Source organism: Saccopteryx bilineata, chromosome 3 (assembly GCF_036850765.1).
Source record: "Saccopteryx bilineata isolate mSacBil1 chromosome 3, mSacBil1_pri_phased_curated, whole genome shotgun sequence".
Taxonomy (NCBI): domain Eukaryota; kingdom Metazoa; phylum Chordata; class Mammalia; order Chiroptera; family Emballonuridae; genus Saccopteryx; species Saccopteryx bilineata.
In genome coordinates this window covers 87752799-87777142 of record NC_089492.1, presented here as the reverse complement: position 1 = coordinate 87777142, position 24344 = coordinate 87752799, and the positions used below count along the sequence as shown (strand labels likewise).

The following is a 24344-nucleotide window of genomic DNA, read 5'->3' as shown; positions in this document are numbered from 1 at the left end:
AAAGTGGGTTTTTTTTACCACAGAACTTTGGCTGGAAGGGAAAAAGCAAACTATTGTAGCCACCCAAGCAGATTCTACAGGAGTGTGGGACCCCAGAGCAGAGGTGTTCAGGGAGACCACAATGGTGTCGATTCAATAGAGATTGGAACAACACTGAAGTCACACCCAATACTCTGCCAGCGAACTCCTCTAGGCTTCCAGAAGATACTCACCTGCTTAGTTAATGATCCATCATACCTCTAGAAATGATGACATTGGAAAGCCAACTTGAATCTGGACAATTCTGTGCCTGCCTTTTCTTTCTCATTTCATCAGTGTAAACACTTTAAGACCCCAGTTTTAATGTCCCCAGATCTGATTAATTTATAATCAGTAAGGGTGAGAGATCCTTCTTTATTTGCAGGAGAAAGACCTCTAATTTCTAGCTAAGCTAGACTTAGCTTCTCTCTAAGAAAATAGCTTTCAGAAGGGTTCCATCTGAACAATGATGTTACCTGTACTCCACCTCCATGGTGTGCTGGTTGGGGGAGGGGTGATTCTGCCTGCTGCTTTTTCAGTAAAGCTGTATGGCCTTCTTAGTAATTTCTTAAAGGTCTCCACCACACTCCCCAGCTACTGACCCATCTGTATTTAGTTGTGCTTCAAACAGCTACAAAAGATCACAATCCCAGCAAGAATGAAATCTTGGCTTCAAGAAGGATGCTCTCCCCACACCTAAACTCATATTCATCTTCTTGCCTCTGAAATGCCTACAGGGGCTGGCAGGGAAGACCCCCGCCACCAAAGGCCCCTTGCTCTGTTTATCAGAAATCAGGAATGTTGGGTGTCTGGGCTTCCCATTGCATTGAGTGAGCTGTCTTCTGGGGCCAAGCCTCCCTCTAGCCTGGCCTCCCTTTCTGGTGAGAAGCCTAGGTGGTCAGCCCTCTCACCCATGGGCGGGGCTGCTGGTGGCCTCAGCTACAGTGCCATGCCATAGGCATTGCTCAACCTCATGAGCTGTTTATTCTGACTTCTCCATCCAACACTCCTGCCCTACTAAGCCCACCAGAGACCAGAGAGTGCTGCTTAGGGCTCTTGGGACGTCAGGCAATCGATCAGTTGATGAGGTGCTGAGTCAGGGGTGGGGAGACTTACCGAGATCACAGGGGCAGGTGGACTCAGCTGGGAATGTGTATGAGTGTGAGAGGAAGATGCCAGGGGGTTCCAGCACTTCTTGGGGAGCAGGGCCTGGCCTGCACGGCACGGTCAGAGAGACAGTAGCTCCTCAGTGTGACAGCTATGGGGCTTAGTAAGAGCTTCCCCTCTTTATCCTCCTATGCTTATCACTGCCAAGTGAGTCCTCACTTAACAGATGAGAAAACTGAGATGGAGAGACAGAATGGGAAGTGAAATGGTCCAAGATTGACTCCAGGTCTCCCCTTTCCTCACTGGTGCTCTTTCCAGGAGCTTCTGCCTTCTTCTCAGCAGAAGCTCGGGGGGAAGGGCGGCGTCAGGAAGGAGGAACCGGAAGGTGAAGAAACCTTGCAAAAAGAAGTGATCTAGCTTCTTTGGCTCCTTAAGACAGATGGGCCCAGGGGGTGTGTGATGGCAATCCTTCTTCCATGTGTGGTGAGAACAAGGAGACCCAGACTGTATGGGATGGGCAGGCTGTGAATTCTCCTGAGGCTGTGAATTCTCCTGAGGCTGCCTGCCCCCTGTCTCAGGGTCTATCCCACTGGACAGTGCATTTCCTTCCCATGGTGTCTCTTCCTTCACCAGGACTGCTCTGCCCTCTGGGAGGCGGGAGTTGAAGCAGGATAATGGGAGCATGAGTGCTAAGGCGAGGCCACTAACTTGATGGCTTTGCCTGGGGCTGCCCCTACATTTATAGAAGCTTTGCCTTAGGCTGGGTTCTGGGCGTGACTGTGCAGAGGTGTTCTCCCCTAGCCACCTTGGAATTGTTGATGAGCAGTAGTGATTCTACATTTAATTTAAAGATGCCTGAGCCAGTCTCCTCATGTCCAACAAGATCTGCCCCCCACCCCGGCATCTTGGCAAACTGCAGGGCACAGGTACTCGTCCAGCAATTCAGAGAGCTCTGGGCATTTGTGTATAGCTGGATCCGGGTTGTTCAGCCTTGGCATTATTGACATCTAGGGCCAGACAATTCTTTTTGTGGACATTGTCCTGTGCATGGTCTCCAGGTTCTTAGGCCTCTACCCACTAGATGCCAATAGGACATTCCCTGGTTGTGATAAAAAAAAAATGTCTCCAGACATTGCCAGATGTCCTGGGGGGGAGGGGGAGCAAAATCATCCTCATTGAGAACCACTGAAATAAACAGCATTTTAGAGCTGAGAGAAACCATGGGATTTACCTGGTTCAACTTCGTCAGTTTACAACTGTGGGAACTGGAGCCCAGGAGAAAAAAGGGACTTGCTCCGTGTAACATGGTGAGTGTCAGTGTCGATAGGCAAGTGTCCTTTGCCCTGCACTCACATGTATGTGCCAACCACTGGAATAAGTCCTGGGTTACAAAGATATGGAATGCCCAATCCCTACTCTTGAATAATAATAACTATTGCTAACACGTAATAAGCACTTCCTAGATGTGCTAGCCACACTGCTGTGCATTTGACATGCATTTTCTTATTTAATACTCAACAACACAGTGAAGCAGGTACTGTTCTTAGTTTCCAGTTTATAGATGAGGAAATTCAGTGAGGTCAAAAAACTTGCCCGAGGTCACTGGCTAGATAGGGTAGAAGGGTCTGACCAGCCTGACTTCATACTATTTTTACCCATTGCTGGAAAAGCTCAATTAGCGCTGCAGAAAATATTACTATGCTATGACTGAAAGGCTTGACTCTAAGTCACAGTTCACTATTTACTCATCAGTTCAGCGAACAACATTTATTGGCTGTCTTCTGTTTATTAGGATTATAGAGGGATGTGGGATACAAAAGGCCGGCTTTTGATGCTCCACCACAGGACGTCCCATGAAAGAGTTCTGTGACTTTAGGTAAATCCCATCTCCTCCCAAACCTCAGTTTCCACATCTGTAACGTGGGGATGTGCTGGTCCTGATCACGTGGTGCTGTGGGGCCAATGCAATAAAGATGTTTGGGGTCTGCACACTCTGAGCTGGATGCGAACGTAAGAGGCCATTAGTACTTGATTAGCTCTGCTCTGCTCACAATTTGGGCACAGAAGATTGAGACTCATCGGCTCTCTGATTATGGGTCAGTGTCAGTCTCAAGAACCCTCTGATTTTGAGATCCTGGGCTGTTTGTGTCTCTGGAAGCTCGTCCCTTTTAATGTCAGAGATGTCTCCAATAGCACAGTCCTCAGTGCGGCAAGGGGGACACAGTGAGATCCTGGTGGTGATGACAGTGATGATTACAAATGAGGCTGGCTTCTCCTCAGAACAGAACATGGTGGTTTGGGGACTGCTGTTTGGAAAATGACATTCAGTGTTTATAGTAATAAGGGAAGAAGTTGTCATAGCATAGTCGGCTGGGGACAGCCTGACGCAGAGAAGTGGGCTGAGGAACAAGCCAGAGAGCCCATCTAGTCCTCAGAAGCCTGGCGTCGTGAGCAGGTAACGTCAGGCGAGCAGCAGCCTGCTGGGAGACGCTAGCGGCAGGCAAGGCGGCCGGGGAATCCCAGCAGCTGCTCCCGTCCTTCTCCTGGAAAGCAGTAGCGCGTATGAGGTCTAATGAATCACAGGGAGTGAGTGCACTTCTGCCAAAATGGCCTGGCTTTGGTCAGGGACTCCCAGGGGACAGATGACAGTGACAAGTGCCCAGCCTGTTCATCTGCTCATCTAGCCAGCCAGAATGGCCACGGAAGCTAGGAAGCAGAGAAATGGGATGTCAAACAGCCCAGCCCCACTCGCCCCAGAATCCAGCAGGCATAGCGTAGGACATCTTAGCTAGAAATTAGAAGTTACAAAGTTCCCATGAATTAAATGAATATGATAATACCTTTTTTATATAGTGAGTTGTGAAATGGCATAAGGAAAATGGCTCACAATTTGCCCATTTGTAGTAGATACTTAATACATGCTAGATCCTTTCCAGTTCATGCATTTATTTAACAACCATGGATAGAGTGCCACCCATGTAATAGGTGCTGGGAGTACAGTTGAAGACGACACAGGCACGACTTTCAAGGAGGATCCAGTAAGGAGCAATACAGACAGAATAACAAGAGCACGTGCCTGTGCAGTGTTTGAAGTTGGGTCTCAGAGATGTGAATGGGCCGAGCAGAGATCCCTGGCCAGCAGAGCCAGCCCGGGCAACATGGGCAGCCCGGCTCCCGCCTCTGCCCCCTGTGCTTCCCTGCCTTTCTGCAGAAAGGTGTTCTAGAAAGAGCAATCCAGCAGCAGTTGGCAGTGTGAGATCAATGCCTTCCGAGACTCACAGACACAAGGTTGAGGGCTGGTGTGTCCGTCGGGAGGAGCAACCCTCCAGAGCTCCTTCCAGGACACCCATGGCAAGTTTTCCTTCCTCCCCGAGCACGCGGCTTTCTCCTGCAGCCTCAGATGTCTGGGGACTTTATTATGTGTGACCAGAACTGCACAGTGTGTGGAGGGAAGAATTGGGCCCTGAGGGGATAGAAGTTGCCAATCATTGGAATTAACAATACTTGAAAAGATGTTTTAAACCTGGAGGATTTGGTGATGCTCAGGCTTGAGCCAAGAAAAGCTGTCAGGGCATTTCATGGCATAAACAAGGTTCATTCCGGAGGGGCAGAGAAACAGGCGAATCCTCAGCACAAAGCTTCACCTTTCCGCTCTCACAGTAGACTTGAGTTCCATTTCCCTGCTGACTTCCTGATTTGGGGGCCGGGGGTCCAAGCCGGGAGGCCTGATGTGATGAAGGTCAAAGCGCCCCCTCCAGGCACAGCTAGGGCTCCTGGCCCAGCCCTCCTGTGCTCTGTCTCCCGCCGAACAGCTGTATTGAGACATCCTGAAATGTACTGCTTTTAGATTAAAATCTGTGGACAACCACCTCAGATGAAGTAAAACCAGTGTCAGCGTTGGGAACCCACATGACTGCCACGTGTAGGTAAACCAGTCACTGCTGATCAAAGATCCCAGGTGTAAACAGTAACAATCCTAATGGGAGACCTGCCAAAGTGATCTAAGCCAAAGTAATTTAACCAGTGGTGGGATTCAAATACTTTAACAACCGGTTCTCTGCCCTAATGACCGTTTTAAGAATAAAAAAAACCAATATACCAAAAGGTAGTTTATTATTTCATGCATTCGATATTTAAATAAGAACAATAAAAGAGGTACATAAACCTAGATTATGTTATAAGAAAGAATTTTAAAATATTAATGAAAAAATATTAAATATACCTGACAAAAAACAATACAACTGTTATTTAAGGTATTTCCATATTGCTTCTTGATTGGCATCCTCACTTGCTATTTTTTTTTCACCTGTGGACGGAATGAACATTACTACGGGCGCTTCGAATACGCTGTTGCGCAGATGGACTTGAAAAAACAGTAAGGAATGTAAATTTGTGATTTCCAAATTGGGCGGTTGCCTGGGCACCAACCCTAGAGAGTCCTGATTACAAGTGCCATTTTAACAACCAGTTCGCTGAACTCAACAAAAAATTAGGTGTCGGTTCTGTCAAACTGGTGTGAACTGGCTGATTGCCACCACCGAATTGAACCCAAAGTGCGTCAGGAGGTGCGGCTTCAGTCTCAGTACCACCGCTAACTGGCAGCGTGGCTCTGGAGCAGCCACAGCCCCCTTCCCAGCCTCGGCTCCTTACCCTGTCAAACAGAGCTTCCAGCTGCTTGTTCCCTCTCCCTTCCTTTATCCTGCAGTCCCCACCTCAGGTGCCACTCAGGTCTGGGGCAGCAGGACCAGGCTCCTGCTCTTTGCCCACCGTGCAAACAGAAGTTACCCACCGCTGACCCACAGAGACTTTCTGCCACTGATGTACAGAAGCCTGAATTTTCCTGTAAATAGGCCAGCTGGTCTCAGCAGGCTGAGTGAGGAGGAAGCTCAGGATAGGGCAACATAGAAAGATGCCACAAGGAATTTGCTTCTGAAAAAGCGTCTGACTGCCTTTGCCAAGCCACATTGGGTTGAACTCCAGGCGGCCCAGAGCGATGTGCATGTCCGGCCAGTGTGGGGAAACCAGCAGCCTCTGGCTTCGACATTGCCCAGCCGAAGCTCTCCTTGCATACTGCCTGCATGACAAGCAGATTGGAAATAAAAAAGGTGATCACTTATTGAAATTGATGCCCTCAAGTGGCAGTGTCGCAATGATTTAATTTCAGGCCCAGCGTTTTCTCACTTTCAAAGTCGTTCATAGTGTCGGCTTCTCCCGTTTTCCCCTTGGTCTGAGTAACATACCGATAAATATACAATAAGGGCTTTAATGTCTGGGTGATTTACACTAAAAAGAGAAAGTCACTCAAAGGCTTTAAAGATAATTTTTAAAAGCCTTAAAATGCACACTTAGGTTAGTCAGGGGCACATTTCCCAGGCACGGGAACAGTTGTGAAGCTAGGAGTTCTCTGAGCCTAGTGCAGTCATGAGGCTTGGGGCCTGAGCATGCTAGGGGGTAGCTCCCACACACAGTGTGAGCTTGGGCAAGTCTGTGAATCCCTATGAGTCTCAGTTTTCCTATCTGTAAAATGGTATTGCTTGGCCCACCCCACAGGGTTGTTGTAAAGATTAAATTAGATAACACACAGAGTGGGTGTTAATTGTACTTCCCCCCACCCAGGGCCACTTCCCTCCTGGTTGCCCCCCGAAGGGGTCCAGGGCCGGCCTTCTCCAGGCTGCTCTGGGTGGTGGAAGAATGGGAGTGAGGAGAACCAAATTTACCAATCTTACACCTCATTCTTGGAGTAACCACCTGTATTCTCTAAGTATGACACCAAAGTACCAGTCCCACTAACTACACCTGGATTTACCATATTTCTCACTCCTATAAGTAGTAACACTGAAACCACTACTAAAATGCCAGTCCTCTCTAGAGCACCTGGATTTTAAGCCATTAATAGGGTGGTTCACAAGCTTCGGAGGTACTAATCAGAACCATGCATTCTACAAAATTCATATGACTAAATCTCATCCCAAGTGATTCTGATCTTATCAGCCTTGGGAAGGGGCATGAGCATATGCATTTTTGAAAGTGCCACAGGGATTCTGGTATGCATTAAAAATTAGGAACCACAGCTAACATCTCTGCTTTAATTGGTCAATAACAAAAGCTGGTAACTTCATTATAGCCATTTGCTAGATAGCAAGGAGAAAGTCGAAAAGAAAGCTTGAAGAAGCAAGATGGACTTGATTGCAGTATGGAGAGTCACACAGGTAGGCAGGCTATGACAAATTTTTCCAACTCTTGCCTGGTCCTGCCTGTGCAGCCCCCAGGCTGGGTGGCTGGGATATATCTAAGGCCATGTGGGACTGGTCTCTACTTGTAGGTCTACTCAGGACCTACCTGTTATTTTCTTTCTGAAAACACTGTGGCTTTTAAGGCCAATGGGGTCTGAGAGGAATACAGATAGACTAGAGAGACCAAGATTTTTTAGTGCAGAGGGAGCCTCATCTTCCCATCCACCCATCCATCCATCCACCCATCCATCCACCCATCCATCCATCCACCCACCATCCATCCATCCATCCATCCACCCATCCACCCATCCATCCATCCACCCATCCATCCATCCATCCATCCATCTATCCATCCATCCATCTATCCATCCATCCACCACCCACCCACCATTCATCCATCCATCTATCCATCCATCCACCATCCACCATCCACCATCGACCTTTGTTCTTCAAAATGTCACATGCTGACTCTCATCTAGGCCCCTGGTTAACAGAAGGGCCATTGCACTCCTCTTTGTTCTCAGAAGACAGCCACTATGCTAATATTTATGGTGAATATCTGTATAGTGCATGTTCAGGTAGCTAGGTGCATCAGTGTCTACCAACTCATTTCATCTTCACTGATATTCGTTGCATACATTATTGTCCTGATTTTACAAATGAGTAAACTGAATCTCAAAGAGGTTTCCCCTCCTTTCCTCTTACTTGCTTATAGTCATGGGTAACACATAGGGGAACACACATTTTGGGAGTCTTTATTTTCTCATGTCATTTCCTTAAATAGGCCTTACCATTGAACCCTGATATCATGCCTGGCCCTGAGAAAACTGAGACCTGTTGTCATCAGTCAGGAAAAGCTCTTTGTAAGAAGAATCATCTGATTCTGGTCATCTAATTCTAGACCATAAGCCTTGAAGGTAAAGACCTCGGCTTGTATGTCTTATTGCCCACAGTACCTAGCACATAGTAGGTGGTCTGTGTTAGGTGAATAAACACCAGATCTATTTATAGTAGTTCTACAATGCTCTTCTCGAAGCTAAGCTCTGGTCTAAAAATGAAATCCCAGTCCAAGATCACAGAAGAGTCTCCCATCTATGACAAGTTGAAAATTATTTTCACCCGCCCTCTGCCCAAGCCCGGGGATAGATGTATAACCTCCCCAGGGCTCAGGAAGCAGCTGTCAGAGTGCACCTGAACTGTGAAGGTTGCCACTAAGTACAAAGGACAATTCCTTCCCTGGCAGGTACAACTTTTACTCACGGTTGCTTTCATTGACGGGCGTCAAGAAAAATAAATGAAAAGACCATTGGCTTCTGCCAGCTTTGACCTTCGAGATTTGACAGCCCAGGGATTGGAATAGGGCTCTTTTGAGCTGGTTGCTTTCATTTTCCCACTCTGCCCTGGATATTTGATGGATTGTACACTAGGAAAATGAGAGAATTGTGAATACCTGTAACCCCTTGGCTTGTCAGAATGACATGTTGGCAAACCCCATAAAGATAAATATATGTTGTATACAAAGAGAGGTCAAAATGCATAGAGAAAACCACTTCTCATCTCAGCAGTATTTACTAAGCCTCACTTTGTCCCAGTGTGGAGGGAGATATTGAATAGAGGTGGAGGAATTTAGGCAGGAGACCACTGGTATCAAGGAATTCACTCATTGATTTCAGCATGTGTTTTGTCAACAACTGATTATGAGTCCTAGGCGCTGGTTGGACTCTGATGACTCATCTTGCTTTAGGAGTTCACAGTGAAGGTTGGCATTGGATGACAAGGGACAGTACGATGCTATGCGGGAAGGGCTGTAACGAGTGTGTGTGGGGGGGTCACAGGGGTGCACGGGAGAACATGCCTGAGTGCGCTGGTGGCTGGCAGGCACGCTGGCGCAGAGAAGACAGCTTGAGCTGGCTCTGGCAGGAAGAGGGGAGTGGTCAGCTGCGTGATGAGGGAAGGATCCCACACCGGGTGGGCGTGCGTGCCCAGCTTGGCAGCCCAAGGCAGTGGGGACACGCCATGTCTGCACCATCCTCGGGGTTGTCTCTCAGCTTCTCTGCCCCAACCCAGTTTCTCAGAGTGCTCACACTTTCTTGTGGCAACAAAACCTGCCCCTCCCCACCAAGGCAGTCTCCAAACAGAAAAGTCTCATCCCTGGACCCCCCCCCCACACACACACCCCTTCCATATGTCTTCTTGTAGCAGATGTCCTGCGACAAGTGCTGAAAAGATTTCATGCTGGGTTCAGGGGCCTTTTCCAATTGCTCCTTCTCTCTGGTAGGACCCTCCTCCCAGATAAGGACACCAGTTCCTATAGACCAGGGGTAGTCAACCTTTTTATACCTACCGCCCACTTTTGTATCTCTATTAGTAGTAAAATTTTCTAACCGCCCACTGGTTCCACAGTAATGGTGATTTATAAAGTAGGGAAGTAACTTTACTTTATAAAATTTATAAAGCAGAGTTACAGCAAGTTAGAGCATATAATAATAATTACTTACCAAGTACTTTATGTTGAATTTTCGCTAAGTTTGGCAGAATAAATCTTTATAAAACAATTTACTATAGTTAAGTCTATCTTTTTATTTATACTTTGGTTGCTCTGCTACCGCTCACCAGGAAAGCTGGAACGCCCACTAGAGGGCGGTAGGGACCAGGTTGACCACCACTGCTATAGCCGGTCCATGTATGCAGGTATTTTCCACCGCCCCTCCCCAGCACTCGCAATTTCAGCGTACAAGCTAGTCCCACTTTTTAGTTACAATTGGCCTAGACCTCAGAACTCCCTGTCCCTCCTTTCCTCCCCCTTTGCAGGAAGAGTAGCTGATGTTTGTTATTTTTGCCCTTCATGCCCTTTCCACAAAAACCTTTATCCACTTTTCAGTACCCAGTTCAATGTCCCCTTCTCTGACAAGCCCCTCTGGGGTTTCTGAAGTGGCCTTGTCCCTGTGGGTCTTGTGGTGGCCCGGCTACCAGCCTGCGTCTCCCACTAGCCAACAGGGACCCAGTGGCCTTTCACTGCTGGCTTCTGAGTGCCAACACACAAAGGACGGGGGGAGTGAGGCGCTGGCTGGGGATTGGCCTGGACCTGCAGCCAAGTAGGAACCCTGTCCTTTCCTGAATCCCCCTTCATCTGAATAATAATAACAACAACAGTGAGGAGGCGGAGAAATGTCTTAGTCTGCTGGGTTGCTCTAACAAAATACTACTGACTGGATAGCTTATAAACAGAAGATATTTACCTCCCACGGTTCTGGAGCCTGCAAGTCCAAGATCACATGCCAGCATGGTTGTGTTCTGGTAAGGACCCCCTCCTGGTTCTCTGTGGGTACCTCTGCACGCAGTCCTCACATGGAGGAAGAGGGTAGAGCTCTCTGGAGCCTCTTTTGTAAGGATCACCCTCAAGGATCAATTCCCAAAGGCCCCACCTCCTAAATCATCACCTTGGGGATTAGGTTTCATATGAATTTGGGGGACACATTGAGACAATAGCAAGGGAACAGGGGCATAGTTAGTGCTTTCTCTGTGGTGCCAGGAATTGTTCTCAGTGCCTTCTGTGTGCCCTCTTACATACTTCTGTGCTTACCGCCGCTCAGTGAGGGAAGCACTTGTATTACCTGCGTTTTACAGACAGGGAGCTGAGGCTCAGGGAGGTTACGTAACTTGCCCAGAGTCACACAGCTCGCAAGGAACAGCCTGGATTTGAACCCAAGACCATCTAGCTCCACAGTCCAGTCTTAATCAGTATGCTGTGGGCCCTCTAATCACCAACCAAAAATTAATAATGTATTATTATTTATGTATAAGTATTAATTATCGTTTATTCTTAAAAAATACCCAGCTGCATATTTTCTAAGATGTAGATGTAATCATTTCCACCCTAGATAAAGGGAAAATTCTGAGGCCCCTGACCCATAGAAGAAGCGCATTCTGGTGAGCAGGCAGCCCTGAGAACAGGGAATAGAAAGCGTTATGCCTGGACCTCCAGAAAGTTATACAAAGGTCACCCAAAGAGCATGGTGTTGGTTCCCCTGTTTCCTGAAGCTCCGAGGCAATCCGGCCCTCTCCCCTGCAGATGCAGGTCTCTGTCTATGGCCAGGAAGCAGAATCAGGTGATGAAATCATCAGCTCTTTTATTTATAATGGAAAAAGTGTAGGCAACCAGTGCTGACGGCACGTGAGTAAGGAGACACCATGACCCGCTAATGGCTCAGCTCGGCCGTGCACTCGCTCCTCAGGGCACCCTCCTGGTTTCCCTTACCTGGCCTGCTCCTGTGTTTTCTAGTTTCCCCCTTGGTTTTGTTTATAGTACCACACTCACATATCTAGCAAAATTTTTTGCTTTTTATAACAGAAATGCATTTTCTTATGGTTCAGAGCTTTAGTTAAAAGCTATATCAACCATGGGATTTCACATTTAAAAGGCTTTACAAAATCTACACACGGATTTGGTGCAGTGTTTATTCTGAGAGGATTTTACATCGCTGAGCTCCTAAGAGAAGTATTCCCACTACTATACTGCTCACAAAAATTAGCGGATATTTCAAAATGAATATGAAGCGATAAATGAAGCATTTGATTTTTTTTTATTAAACAAGAATATCAGAAAAGCAAAAAAGTCAAAGAAAGTTGATTATGCAAATGAGATGCAAAACCAACTCTTATTTCATTGGTGAAAATGCACTATATATATATAAAAGGCTGAAAGTACTGGAGTATCTACATGTTCCCTGATCCCCTAATTTTTCTGAGCAGTGTACTTTCAAACTACTGATAGCTTTCCCTTGACAGTGGGTCAGTCTTATGGTGGGCAGACGGGGGACAGCATTTGGGAAGCCACTGCTTATTAACTGAGCACAGGCTGAGCCCAGGCACCGGAACTGGCCTTACTAGTAGGCTGGATATGGCTCGAGACCATTTGCAGAAGAGCACAAGATTTCCTGAGAGTCAGGGCCTTCCTCCACCTAACAGGGCGGCATGATGTGACCGACTAGTAAACACTGGGGATCTGAGGAGAGGACTGGGTGCTGTGCTGTCTCTCCTTGGCCCCTTTTCTTGACTCAGATTTTCAGTTTATCTGAAGGATTGTGAGGTTCTTCTGTAGTGTTCATTCTGTGACATGTTCCTTGAAGTCTTTGAGAATGATACCTTCAATGACTCTTCCTGGGCATTAGGAAGTCCCAAAATGGAACAAACCAAGGCCTTGATGAGAAAACTGGCAGGTGAACATTGAACACTATTAGTCTTCTGCTTCAAACCCTTCAGTGAACCCCTGTGAAACAGAAAACGAGGCTGAGCACCTTATTATCATATTAGCATGACACATAACCCTGATCTGACCCCACCCCGCTTGAGGCTGGCTTACCCATTCCTTTGGACCCACTCTTCATTTATATCAAACTACTCATTGTTGCCCCAAGTGAAACAAGTTGTTTCCAGCCCTCTTGCCTTATCCCACCTCCCTGACCACCAAGTACAATTCCTCTTCTCTTTCAAGGAACAATCTCTTAGCTCTCACACCTTTTCTGAGAGCCCAGCCGCACTCCGAGCAGGGCTGATGGCTCCATCCATGTGCACCGGCTTCTGTTGGCTGTTCCATGTCTCTGCTAGAGTTCTCAGCTGCACCACAGTTGTTCCTTCATGGGTCTTCCCTACTAACTAGGCTCCTTAAAAATAGAGTTGGGCTTTATTTATCACTGTATCTCTAGTGCCTAGCACAGGACCTAACTCATAGCATGTGTTTAAGAAGTGGTTGTGGCCTGACCAGGTGGTGGCACAGTGGATAGAGTGTCGGACTGGGACACAGTGGCCCCAGGTTCTAAACCCAGAGGTCACAGGCTGGAGCGTGGGCTCACTAGCTTGAGCACAGGGTCGCTGGCTTGAGCATAGGATCATAGATATGACACCATAGTCACTGGCTTGAGCCCGAAGGTCACTGGCTTGAAGCCCAAGGTCTCTGGCTTGAACCCAAAATCACTGGCTTGAGCAAGGGGTCACTTGCGCTGCTGTAGCCTACCACCGGTCAAGGCACATATGGGAAAACAATCAATGAATAAGCAATCAACAAACAACTAAGATGCTGTAATGAAGAATTGATGCTTATCTCTCTCCCTTCCTGTCTGTCTGTCCCTATCTGACTCTCTGGCAAAAAAAAAAAAAAAAAAAAAAAAAAAAAAAAGGTTATGAAATGAACAAACCTCCAAGTTAATTAGACCAGGGACTCTTTGAGAACTTGAGATATGGTTTTAAGAGACAAAATGCATCTAGAAAGCTCTTGACCAAAATTTCATCCCTATCCTCTATAGAAACCCACGTTCTTCTACCTATTCCCTGGTAATGACTGTCTGCATCACTTCCATTTGTAGCTGTAATCATTCACACTGCTAAGCAAATGCTGGATACTTTAGCCTTGAAATAAGATGGTTCCCAGGCTTTCTGATTGCCCTCTCTGTTGATCCTTTTAGCCCCTCCTATTTTCCAGGTAATTTCATATATATATCCCCTGTATAGTTTCTATTCTTCCACAGGAGACATCTACTGTGTATTTTACCCTAAATTTCTCCCTCTCCTTACTCTACTGCTCTTTACATCTCCACTTAAGCACACTGATTTCTGTTGAGTTCTTTATCTTTTCAGACAAGCTAGAATGCATTCCAATTGCATTCTCTCCAACTGTTTCTTAAATATTCCCTCATTAGTTTTTTTTTTCTCTCCCAGGACTAAACTTCCTTCCTAACTGCATGAAATTCTACTCATTATTCCACTGGCTGTTTACCTGCAGGCCTCACAGTGACAGCTCTCTCTGGAGCTTTCCCGCCTGGTCACTTTCCATAGGGATCCTCTTGGAGCCCATTGAGTGGTCGTCCTCTCAGTAGACCCAGATGGTTTCCACTTCTAAAAATCCTCATTTGCCTATCAACTTTCTTTTTTGTTTGTTTGTTTTTTTGTTTTTGCTTTTGTGTCAGAGGCAGAGAGATGGAGAGAAGGACAGATAGGGACAAACAGACAGGAAGGGAGAGAGATGAGAAACATTAATTCTTCGTTGCCGGCTCCTTAGTCTCCTCAGTTGTTCATTGACTGCTTTCTCATATGGGCTTTGACGGTGGGGACGGGGGGCGGAGCAGCAGAGCAAGTGACCTCTTGCTCAAGCCAGCAACCTTGGGCTCAAGCCAGCGACCATGGGGTCATGTCCATGATCCCGTGCTCAAGCCAGCGGCCCCGCGCTTAAGCTGGATGAGCCCCCTCTCAAGCCGGCGACCTGCATCATAGTCCGACACTCTATACTCTATCCACTGTGCCACTGCTTGGTCAGGCTCAGCTTTCTTGACCAACCTTCTGATACCTTATCTAACTTAAGGCTGGTATCTAGGTTTAGGGAGCTGGTGGCATCAAGTTCATTGTGTATGGAACTGACCCAGGAAATTCAGTCATAGGCACTCCTGTATTTCACTGTACATTCATGGACCTTGAGTCCTCGGCCTTCTTCTGTGGCTGCCTCTCCAGTTTCACATTCCCACATGACTGTTTGCATGAAGATGGGTTAAGGGCATAGTGCGTATAGCTAACAGAACTTGAAAAACTAGTTGTCATAGAATCACTGAGCAGAAAAGAACCTTAGAAGATTAACTCCTTTACCCCCCACCAAACCAATGCAGGAGTCTCTTCCAAAGTTAATCAGGCCTCAGCTCACCAGGCTCCACCAGTAGGGTGCTCATTGTCTTGCAAAGACCATCCCACCAAGAGGCAGCTTTACTTCTTCCATTGGTAAGAACTTGCTAATAGCCCACTGGCTTTGTAACCTTGCGGAGAGTTACTATCTCTGAGTCTAAACAGTTATTTAATTTCTTCTAACCTCCTGTGTTTCATCCATAAAATGGGAATAGTAATACCTACCTTGTAGGAGTTTTGCAAGGAGATTTGCTTTTAACATTGGGTAGCTAAAATGTACCGAGTGTTTACCGTGTTCTTAGCCCTAAAGCATAGAATTGCATTTAACACCACAATTTCCCTATGAATACTATGATGAGGTGTACAAGGCTCCTCAAATAATTTGAGCAGACAACATACCTTAGTTCCTTCTCCTGTTTCACCATTATCCTGTTGGTCCTCTATTTCTCCTCTGAAATCACATAGCACAATCTGCTTCATCCCAACAGGGCAGTTTTTCTTTCTTTTGAGGATAGTTATCATTAATCTTTTTAATTTTTTCCCCTGGGGCTAAAAAATTTTAATTTCTATAACATTTTCCAGAGCCACATTCTTCCAATGTGATCTTACCAGCGAAGAGGTCAGGAGTCTGTTCTTCAGTGACTGGAAACCCCTCCCCCTGCCGAAGTTTCAGCTTGCTCCATCCTGCTGTCTGAACCCAGGGCCCCCTGAAGTTGTCACCATTAGGAACCATGGAGGCTGTAGGAGCATTTCACCAGAATCATGTCTTACAACATTTGCATCTTCTCTTCCTGATGGAGAGTCCTCAAGTTTCTTTTGCAAGCAAAGGCCTTTTGCGTTCGCTGTTGACATTCCCCAAAATGTCTGAGTCAGAAAGAAATTTAATTCTGTCCCCAGCTTTCACGTCATTTTGCTTTGTTTGTCATCCTAGTGGCCCGCCAGCTTTGCCCCTTTGTTCCCCCTAATTGCCAGAGACATTTTTCTACTGGGTAAATTGCATCAAGCCCACTGCAAAATGAATCAATTTGGGAAGAGTATGAGCTGCACTGTTGTCTTAAGTGTGCATTAACATTTAGATACGTTATTTAAAACGGGTCTGGGGTTAGTGCCAGGGAGACAGCCTCATGACTATTCTGACTCATTCTCTACAGCCAGACTCCACAGCAGAAAAACGGGAAGCCTGTGACCCAGCCCAGCTCTGTTTAATTTTCCGTCTGTCTAGGGAGGGCTTGAACTAGGTGAGATCTTTTAAGAGCTCAGATTTGGGAACTTGATTGACAAACTGAGATTGACTTGGTGATCTCAGAGTGAAACACAGCCAGGAGCCAGAGACAATGAGGAGGAGAGATTCTCTTTCATCGTACATCAGGCAAGCCATGACATCTAGGTTTAACTACAAATCAGACAGCCAGGAGTCTTTGACAGTAAAATAAAGCACACACAAAGAGACAAAAGACTCCAGCCAACATTCTCTAGTATAAAAATTAAACAATGTCCTGGAAACCAGTGAAAAAGAGGAGCTGCAATCCAGATGATTATGTGGTGATTCAATGAGCTAATTCTTTTATCATCCAGAAAGTCAGGTAGTATCTCTCTTGGTAGAGCAGAAGGTTTCAAAATCGGAGAGTGGCAACACCAGGACAATTGCCTGATTTATGCTTTTTCAATCACCTGGGCTCATGGCCTAAACTGGTAATGGACTCCATCCATCAAAAAATTATTCCATCTGGCATCCTAGTTTCTGAAGAAATCTGGACGTCTTCATAGAGAATTGGCTAACTGATATAATGTGTGTGAAAGCCCTTCGCACAGTGCCGCAGTAAGAGGTGGTTGAATCACTTCAGTCTATTTTAATTTTATGTTCAGAAATATAATGGTGCACTAGATACATAAGAGAAATAAAACATCAATTGTATAATGCCATAATTAAGGTCCCAAAGCCCTGAGATGCACAACTATGAGGATTGTAAAAATGGCATTAGCCCTGGCTAGTGGCTCAGTGGATAGAGTATTGGTCTGGCATATGGACATCCCAGGTTTGACTCCTAGTTAATGCTCACAGGAGAAGTAACCATCCGATTCTCTCCCCCTTTCCCTCCTCCTTCTCTTCCTCTTCTCCTCCCATAGCCGGTGGCTCCACTAGTTCAAGTGTGGCCCCGGGCACTGAGGATGGCTGTGTTAGTTTGAGTGTGTCAGCCTCAGGTGCTAAAAATAGCTTGATTGATTCAAGCATCAGCCCTAGATGGGGTTGCCAAGTACATCCTAGTCAGGGTGCATACAGGAGTCTATCTCACTATCTTTCTTCTTTGGGAGACTTTCCTGGACACCTCTGTCCTTGGATATCTCTTCTGTCTTAGTCTCTAAGGCCCTTAGGAATAGCTCCAATTCATGGAAACTCAGTAACTGTGTACATTTCTGCTGATTTCTCCCAACAGAGTCTGAACTTCATGCAAGCATACACTGTACTTTCATTTTGGTGTCCCCCAAATCCAAAACAAGTGCCTGACAAAATAGGTTCTCAATAAAAGTTTGTTGACTGAGAAATTAGAACTTAAAACATATTGCTGCTATCCAAGTTGAAGTAGATGATGAGGAAGGGTATCTTACACCATCATGCTGGGTAAGAATAAAGCAGTAGGGTCCTTGACTAGAGACAGAAAAAACGCATAGAGATTATTACTACCCAGCTTGTTGCCTGAAAATAACAGTAACTGTGACTTATAGCACTTACTACATATATGGTGAGCATTATTCTAAGTGCCCTTACCTATATTTACTTATTTCATCTTCACAACAGTCCTATGAGGTGACATATCATTATTATCCCATTTTACGGATGGAGACACTGAACTTGCCCACAGTTTTATATCTGGTAATGATCAGAGCTGGAATTTGAAACCACAGGGTCTGGCTTCAGAGCCCATGACCACCACACTGTATGATATGACCTCTCTAAAAGAGATCTGAAGAGGTGACTCCCCGCTGCCCAAGGCAGTTCACCAGTGGCCCTGTCAGGCGACGTGTGAGGTGAACAGAGGCAGACACCAGTGAGAAGAGACTGTATCTTCTACATGCTCCATGTAAAACAGCATCTTTGCTGCCTACCCAGGACCACACCACTCCCTGCGGAATGGAGAAGTGGACCCCTTAATTCAGCCACATTAGGCCCTGGGAGGAGGATGCTGTGCTTGGAGCTGCTTCAAATGGAGAGCAGAGCCCTTGGAGGGTTTTGTTGTAGCTGGAGAGAAGCTTCCTGCATAGCCCTGCGTTCTGAGGATGCGGTGGGGAGGGGGGAGGAGAGGGTCAGGCCCACGCTCCACCCAAACTCCCCACGTTGCACTTAGTCATTTCCTTCTAATCATAGGTGAAATTAAATAACAAACTACTAAGAGGAGGGACAGTTGGATACAGACCGTATTATTGGATAAACTGAGGCAAGATGGGAATAAGAAAGTCTGCGTGCCTTCTGCTGCTGTGTGGGACTCAGGGGACCCAGGCTCCAGCTCTCTCGTGGCAGGGCCCCACTGAACTCACCGGGTCCTGCTCCCTCCTCGGCCCTGCCCTCACAGTCAGGCTTGACCTGGTCTTTCACATCTGTGGGAACAGGATTTCCAAAAGCTGTAGAGGAAAAGTGAAAAAAAATCTATTTTCCAATTGGCTTATGAAAATATCCTCCCCTAATTGAACTTTGCCCTCTTGCTTTTGCCTTCTGATGCCTGAACTTAATTGCTTTTAAACAGGAAGCTGCTATGATCAGAGAATTCAGTTACATCTGCATCTTCTGTGCTAAAGCGTTGTTACCATATGCTCCTAAAGCTGTAGGTTGATTTTGACGAGAGCAATGCAATTCCCACCAGTCTTGCTATAATTAGTTGTCTGCTTACCTGATCGAGGAAAGAAAGCTATTTATTAATTTCCAGTTCGTAAGGAAAATCAACAAATGTGTTTCCCACAACTACATGATTGCACTCGACCTCGCTGCCGTGGGGAGATCACGCCCCTTGGCGTGCCCCCTTTCCTCTTTCCTTCCAGGTGGCCCTTGTCTTGGTCTTCCTTTACTCATTCAGTGAATACTTATCACGATGAGTATTCCTCTATTACGTGCCGGAAAGATGTGTTGGGTGGTGGGAATAGCGCGGGGAACAACCAGAAACAATTGCTGTCATTCTACAGGGGGAGTCACCATACATTACTGATGGCGTTTATAATCGTGAAATTACCATAGTGATACATAATGGAGGAGTGCGGGCTTCTGTGGCTCTTCTAAGAGGGCACCTGACCCAGACTGGGGAATCAGAGAAGCCTTCCCAAAGAAGGGCATTGGAACTGAAGTCTGAAGAGAGAGCGGCCGTAGGACAAAGTGGCAAGACTCCTTCTGGGGTGGGAGGAGCATATAAAGACCCTGAAGGGAAAGAGATGACATTTTTGAGGAAATCAAGGAAAACCAATGCATCTGGGCCTGGAAGCAAAGAGAGGCCCGCTGGAGACGAGGATGGGCTGAAAGGCGGGCAGAACAGGCACGGTTAGGGTCACAACTAGGGTTTTCTTAAGAGCCAAGGAACAGCTGATGTCGTGTTTCGGGGACAGGACTGAGACTGAATTGGAGATAGGACAGCAGTCGGTATGGAGACCCCAGATGTTGGCAGCAGCCCAGAGGACTAGAGAGTGAGGTCTAGAGAGACATGAACAGGCTTGTACTTACTTATGTACGATGTGTAATAGACAGGTCCATTGTTGGATATAGGTGAGAAAGAGAGGAAATCTTTTTTGCCTTGATCAGTTAGATGAATGTAGCCATTCACTAAACCAGGCAAAAATGAGGGAGGCACAGCCAGGGAGAGGAAAGGAGAAAGTTCAGCATGTACGTGTTGAGTTTTTAGACGTGGATGTGCAGGTGGACATGGGGGACCTGGAGCCCAGAGAAAAGATTTGGGTTGGACAAAAAGAAATAGGATTTGTTGGTGTATTGGCATGACCTTGGGGCTAATGGAAGTGTTTTAAAATGCCTGGGAAATTAACTGGTAATAAGTCATAGACCTAAGTGTAAAATCTAAGCTATAGAGGGTCCTCAAATAACGTCATTTCTCCATAACATCGATGAAAGAAAAACTTGACTGCCATCCTGGGCCACTGTCTGTGTGGGGTCGGCGTGTTTACCCCATGCCTGCATGGGCTTTCTCTAGGGACTCTGGTTGGAACTGGGGGTATATCTGGTGTATAAGTTGTCCCAGTCTGCGCTTGTGTATGAGTGGGTGGGTCAGCAATGGGAGGATGTTCTGGCAAGATGAGTTCTTGCCTTGTTCCTGAGCTTCGGGGACAGCCTCCTGCCACCCACTGCCCTGAATAAGAATAAGCATGTTGGAAAAGAATTATCTTATTTGTTTCTATTAATCTTTCTCAAACGTATGCATAGCTTACATTTATTTCAGTTTTAATATTAGAAGTATTTGAGGTTCTTTGTTTAGAAGATTGGTGATGTTTTTGTGACCAGACAGATGCCACAGGAACTTAATTCTCATATCAATTAGCCTAGGGTACAGTTGGTTTTGTTATATTTCAGTTCTCATATAGTCACAGTTTCCAAGAAACAATTGATGATGTCAAGTGAGGACCTAGTGTATAAGATTTCTAGAAGAAAATTTCTGCCAACTTAGGTAAGCAAACATTTCTTAGCACACAAAAAGCATAAACAATAAAACAAAATACTAATCAATTAGAAATAATCAGAATTAAAAGCTTGCTCTCAAAGGATTTCATTTAAAAAATGAAAAGTTTAGCCTTGGCCGGTTGGCTCAGTGGTAGAGTATCAGCCCAGGTTTGATTCCCACTAGGGCACACAGGAGAAGCGCCCATCTGCTTCTCCACCCCTCCCCCTCTCCTTCCTCTCTATTTCTCTTCCCCTCCCACAGCCAAGGCTCCATTGGAGCAAAGTTGGCCTGGGCACTGAGGACAGACAGCTCCATGGCCGCCACCTCGAGTGCTAGAATAGCTCTAGTTGCAACAGAGCAAAACCCCAGATGGGCAGAGCATCGCCCCCTAGTGGGCATGCGGCAGTCTGTCTGCCTCCCTGCTTCTCACTTCAGAAAAAATACCCCCAAAAAAGAAAAAAAAAAAGTTCACAGAATTGGAGAAAATATTGAGAAGCCAGGAACAAAGATCATATAATCTGTGCTTCCGTTCACATAAAATTCCATAAAATGCAAACTGATCTACTAATCTCCAGTGACAGAACACAGGGCAGTGGTGGCCTGTGGAGTGGGCAGGACTGATGGCCGAGAGACAGAGACCTTTTACAGAATGGTGGGGAGACGGTGGAAATGCTTTATATTTTGAATGTGGTTATGGTTTCATGGTATAACAACTGTCAAAACTTATATTGTACCCTTTAAATGGATGCCATTTACTGCATAAAAATTATACCTTAAAAAAGCTGATTAAAAAAAGAAACCTAGTGAGAGAATAGAGTGGGAAGACGAGGCGGTGAGAGGAAAAGCGGGAAGCTGCTTGCGTGTGGGCAGATCGAGGAGCTGGAGTGTGAAGCGTGGTCAGAGGTGGCAGCGGAGGGACAGAGAGATCAAGGCCACTTACTCATGTCCCATTTGTCCCTCTGTCTGACATGCATGGCTCAGATGCAGCAGTCAGGATGGAGCCCCTGATTCACCAACTGCCTCCCTCTTGAAGGGTTCCCAGGATGCTGTACTTCAACCTACTCTGCTCTCTTTTTTTCTCAACTCCATAAAGCTGTCTAGACTACAGAATAACACTCCAGTGTCTCATCTGATCAGATAATGCCTCTAGGTTGCTACACTCGATTCTTTGTTTCCTTAGCCTATCAATATCCAGTGTGATCTTTACTTACAAATTGTTTTTGTAGGTGTTTCTGGGTTCCCCCAAGACTGTTCTCTCACTACTATTATTGAATTTTTGGTATAAAAATATTGTATTACATATTGAGTACTAGTAACATCCTGGGAAGTGAGGTCTTATTAACCAGTTTACAAGGCAGAAAACAACCAAAGCTCGGGGAAATTAAGCAACTTCCCAAAGCAGTAGAACTGGGATTTGAATTTAGGTCTTTGTGAGTTTTGCATTATCGTTTCTTTCAGAGTTCTAAGGCTAGTTTGTAGACACCATAGTCACGGTCTCCTTCCAATTGGGGCATGTTTTGTACTTATTTTGCACACCTTTGCAACTGGTATAGTACTAAACATGTTGCAGATGCTAAACAAATATTGATTGAGTCATTGCTTGATTCCCACAGCTTATACTTTTATGGCTTAAAATAGCAGCCATTTGCCATCAGGAACTCTACAAGGGCTTTAAGAGTGGCAATTAAACCCTTGCCGGTTGGCTTAGCAGTAGAGTATCGGACCAACGTGTGGAAATCCTGGGTTCAATTCCCAGCCAGGGCACACAAGAGAAGCGCCCATCTGCTTCTCCACCCTTCCCCCTCCTTCCTCTCTGTCTCTCTCTTCCCCTCCTGCAGCGAAGGCTCCATTAGAGCAAAGTTGGCCCGGGTGCTGAGGATGGCTCCATGGCCTCTGCCTCAGGCGCTAGAATGGCTCCGGTTGCAACAGAGTGGCACCCCAGATGGGCAGAGCATCGCCCCCAGTGGGCTTGCCGAGTGGATCCTGGTCAGGTGCATGTGGGATTCAGCTTGACTGCCTCCCCGCTTCTCACTTCAGAAACACACACACACACACACACACACACACACACACAGAAGTGGCAATTACTAGGTACATATCCTCCTTGCTGGAGCAGATTAAGGAATTCATTAAAGGGTCCCAGGCTTTTTGTCTCTGCAGGGAGAGGTCAGCTTCCTTCTTTCTGCTCATCTCAGCTGTCATTTTACCTTTCCTGGGACTTCTTTCCCTTCCCTTCAAGCAAAGCCACAGTACTATTGTGGCCAAGCTGTCCCAGACTAGTGTGGGAGATTCCATTCACAATCATGATCCCATAGGGAATTCTGGAGCAGGGAGTGGTGACTGGTACTGTTTCTTGGCCTTTCTTCTTCTGATTGGAAAGTCGTAAGTCCCAAATTTGAAATACAAATTAATCATAATTGCTAAACATAACAACTACATTTTGGCCCTGGCTGGTTGGCTCCATGATAGTTGGCCTGGTGTGTAGCTGTCCTGGGTTTGAGTCCTGGTCAGGGCACATAGGAGAAGTGATCATCTGCTTCTCTACCTCTCCCCATTCTCTTTTTTTTCCTCTCTCTCTCTCTCTCTCCCTCTCTCTCTCTCTCTCTCTCTCTCTCCCCCCCCCCCCACAGCCATGGCTTGATTCGAGCAAGTTGGTTCCAGGCACTGAGGATGGCTCCGTGGCCTCTGCCTCAGGTGCTAAAAAAAAAAAAAAAAGTGGCTTTGTTGCTGAGCAATGGAGCATCAGCCCCAGATGGACAGAGCATCGCCCACTAGTGGGCAAGCCAGGTGGATCCCAGTCGGGGCACATGCAGGAGTCTATCCCTCTGCCTCCCCTCCTCTCACTTAAAAAACAAACAAACAGAAAACAACAACAAAAAAAAACAACTACCTTTCAATGCCTTGCAAATAAAGCCCCTCTCCAGTTCTTTTCCTCCTTCCTGCCCTCCCTCTCTTTTTAACTGTCTCCCTCTAACCATACCTTCTTTTTTGCTCTCTAATGTCCCCAAAACTCAGCATTATAATTGCTTACCTAAAAGGCTTTTTTTAGTTGTAAAAGGTATTGTATTAGAAATGCATTGGAACTAGATTCCAAATATATGTCTTTGATTTTTGCATAATTTGGAATGAGTCACTGTTCTTTGATGAATCAATGGAAAGGGGGGTAAGGATTCATTCATGAATGAACGTTTCCAAGGATTCTTGAGGACTCAGAGTGAGACACTTGCCTAGAAGATAGAAAGACTCTTTTCTTTCAGATTTCAGAGCTTATATTCAGTGACAAGCATAAGAGTAGGAGGGAGTGAAAGGGATTGGACAAGCGAGTACAGAAGATTTTTCTATCTAATTTACTCTTAAATCAGCCTTCTCATAGTTGAAGGAATCCCTGTTCTCCTTAAGCCTTTCTATATTGGCAACCTTTTTTAAAAATAACCTTTTTTAAGGGAAAGAGGAAAATCAAGGATATTTTGATGATGCTTCAGAGAGAGATGAAGCTGAAATCAGTAATGCTGGTAAAGGTCAAAGTCCAAATTATATAAATGCCGAATACCCCATGTTTGGCCAGCAGTGGCAGCCGTCACGACCATGCACATGCAGGTTCTCATTGGATGCGAACAGACAGTAAAGAGACAGTGGAGCCAAAAAATGGCAGGCCATTCTTTGATTCAAGTCT

The 24344-nt window shown here is 46.1% G+C and overlaps 1 protein-coding gene across 1 annotated transcript in view; it reads left to right on the top strand.

Annotated features, from left to right (window-relative positions):
- The window catches only part of ALK (ALK receptor tyrosine kinase), a 690142-nt gene that overhangs the window by 368287 nt on the left and 297511 nt on the right, over window positions 1–24344 (top strand). The gene's annotated exons all lie outside the window — the stretch shown is intronic.